A 3,032-nucleotide genomic window follows, 5' to 3' on the forward strand; every position below is an offset into this window, starting at 1 on the left:
CATTGTTCCAAGTTCGGCCTACAGAAGTCCCTTGTGCCCCAACTTTTTTTTTTTTAATAATAATTTTATTGAGGCATACTTGACATTGGATAAATTGCATAGGTTTCAAGTGTACAATTAATACGTTTTGACATATGTCTACACCCATGAAATCATGACTGTGTTCAAGACAGCGAACATCTCCGTCCCTCCAAATGTTTCCTGGTGCATTTCCATCTTCGTCTGGCCACCTTCTCCTCCAGCCCTTCACCATCCCCAGGCCACCACCGATCTGCTTGGAGTCATGCGGATGAGCTTATGTTCTAGAAATGGAAGCACCCTCTGCACCCCTTCATGTTAGTTCCTTCCACTCAGCATCGTCACCGAGATCCTTCCCTATTATCGTGGGTACCCAGACTTCCTCACTTTTTTTTTTTTTTTAAGATTTTTTTATTTATTTGACAGAGAGACAGCGAGAGAGGGAACACAAGCAGGGGGAGTGGGAGAGGAAGAAGCAGGCTCCTAACACAGGAGCCTGATGTGGGGCTCGATCCCATAACGCCGGGATCACGCCCTGAGCCGAAGGCAGACGTTTAACCGCTGTGCCACCCAGGCGCCCCATAGACTTCCTCACTTTTGCAGCTGAGTCGCATTCCGTTGGACGGACACATCACAATTTGTCCACCTGTCAATATGATGATGGACATTCTGGCGATTTCCAGTTCGGGGTTGTCACACACAAAGCTGTTCTGAACATTCATGTAAGTCTTTGCAAAAACGTACACTTCTTTTTCTCTCGACTAAACCCCGACGACTGGGATGGCTTGATCATATGGGAGGCGTACATTTAATTGTTAAGAAATTGTCATCGTGTTCCCAAGGTGGTCGTACCGCTTTCCATTCCTGCCAGCAGCGCCCGAGTTCCTGTCCCTGCATGTCCCCCGCCCCGGATGGTCGTGGTCAGTCTGAAGAATTGCAGCCCTTCTATTAGGTGTGTAGTGATAGCTCACCGGGGTTTTCCTTTTAAAATTTAAATTTTAAAAACTGCAGTAATTTAACTTCCCTTAGTGATAAGCGATGTTGAACATCTTTTCATGTGCCACTTGCCCTATGTTTATTTTTGCTTGTTACATGTCTATTGAAATCGTCAGACAGTTTTGCACTGCGTTGTTTTTCTTACTCTTCAGTTTTGAAAGATCTTTAAATATTCCGGATACAAGTCCTTTATTAAATATGTGCTTTGTAAAGATTTGCTCCCGATCTGTGCTTTGTCTTCGCGTTCTGGGAAGTGTCTCTCAAAGAATTTTTACACCTTGATGTAGTTCAGTGCATTCGCTTGTTCTTTTTTGGACTGTGCTTTCGGTGGCACATCTAAGAGGCATCTGCTTAACCGTAGACCACACAGATTTTCTCCTGCGTTTTCTCTCGAAGTTGTATTGTGTTAGGTTTTACCTTTAGGGTCTACGAACCGTTTTGAGTTAATTTGTGTATACAGTGTGAGGCAAAAATTAATTCTTTTTTTTCCCTCTTTCACATGAGTATCCAGTTATTCCAGCACCATGTTTTAAAAGATTTTAAGTAATCTCTACCCCAACGTGGGGTTTGAACTCACAACCCCAAGACTGAGAGTCACACGCTCCACCGACTAAGCCAGGTGCCTCCCAGCACCACTCTTAAAAAAGGCGATCCTTTCTCCACTGCATTGCCTTCATCACTGTCAAAAATATCCGAATGTGTGTGGGTCTGTTTTTGGACTCTGTTCTGTCTTACGATCTATCTATCTTTACGTCACTATCATACTGTTCTGATTACTGTAACTTCATAATAATTCTTAAAAGTAGACAGTGTTAGTCTTTCTAAGTTTGTTTTTTTCAGATCTGTTTTGACCATGGTAGGCCCTTTTTATTTCCATATGAATTTTAAGATCAGCTTGTCTATTTATTTTTTTAAAGATTTTATTTATTTATTTATCAGAGAGAGCGAGAGCGAGCACAAGCAGGGGGAGCAGCAGACAGAAGCAGCGGCAGGGAGAAGCAGGCCCCCCGCTGAGCAAGGAGCCAGACGTGGGACTGGATTCCGGGACCCTGGGATCATGACCCAAGCTTGTCAATTTTTACAGAAAGCTTGCTGGGATTTTGGTTGGGAGTGCACTGAACCTAAAGATCAGTTTGGGGAGAACTGCTATCTTAATATTGAGTTTCCTTACTCCTGAACAAAGTATAGCTGACTCTCATTATTCACAGTAGTTATGGTCTATGACGTCTCCGTGAATGCTGAATTAGCGAATACTGAACTGTTGCTTCTAGGGGAAATACAAGGTTCGATTCCTAGAGCCTCTGGTCACGTTTTTGCCAACTGATCAATAAACAACATTGTTTTATGTGTGTTTCTGTTTAAAGGGACCTTATGTAATACCTTCGGTTGATTTATTACCATCACAGCCAACAGCGCTGTAACTCATGCCTGAATGAAGTTGAACACAAATTTACTCACTAAGGCACGTCACAGCCTTCTTGCACAAAGGAACTCCAGATAGCACTCCGGCACTATGCTTGGTGGCCATTTGAAAATCACCAACAAACAGTACAAACGTGAGAACCATAGCACTAACTAACTAGACTGCAAAGAGGACACTTGCTCGCTTGCTTATGGTATGAGAGCTGAAGCAAGAAGGCAGAGCATCGCCTGGTTTGGGAATGTGCGTTGGGCTACTCAGATTCTCTGCTGTTCTGTGCATGTCGGTGATTAACTGCAACAGCGCTGCCCTTATTGATTTGGGGGTTATGGATACATTTTGGCGAGTATGTGAATTTCCAAGTGTGGAATCCGCAAATAATGAAGACTGACTTCTATCTCTGTTTATTTAGGCTTTCCTTAATTTCTCGTAGCAATGCTTTGTACTGTTTACTGCACAAGTCTTTCGTACCTTTTGCCAGATTTATCCCTAAGTAGTTGGGAATTTTTAATGATATTGTAAATGGTTTTTTCCCCCCCTCCTGTTTCAATTCTGGATTACTCATTGCTTGCATATAAAAATACAATGGATTGCTGCA

At 42.9% G+C, this 3,032-nt stretch overlaps 1 long non-coding RNA gene across 1 annotated transcript; it reads left to right on the top strand.

Annotated features, from left to right (window-relative positions):
• The first annotated feature begins 477 nt into the window (after positions 1 to 477).
• Positions 478 to 3,032, top strand: LOC121104544. The gene is made up of 3 exons (XR_005836855.1): positions 478 to 740; positions 861 to 970; positions 2,379 to 3,032. It is a non-coding gene; the product is annotated as an uncharacterized LOC121104544 (long non-coding RNA).

This window comes from Ursus maritimus, unplaced genomic scaffold, assembly GCF_017311325.1.
Source record: "Ursus maritimus isolate PB19 unplaced genomic scaffold, ASM1731132v1 scaffold_22, whole genome shotgun sequence".
In the NCBI taxonomy this organism is placed as follows: domain Eukaryota; kingdom Metazoa; phylum Chordata; class Mammalia; order Carnivora; family Ursidae; genus Ursus; species Ursus maritimus.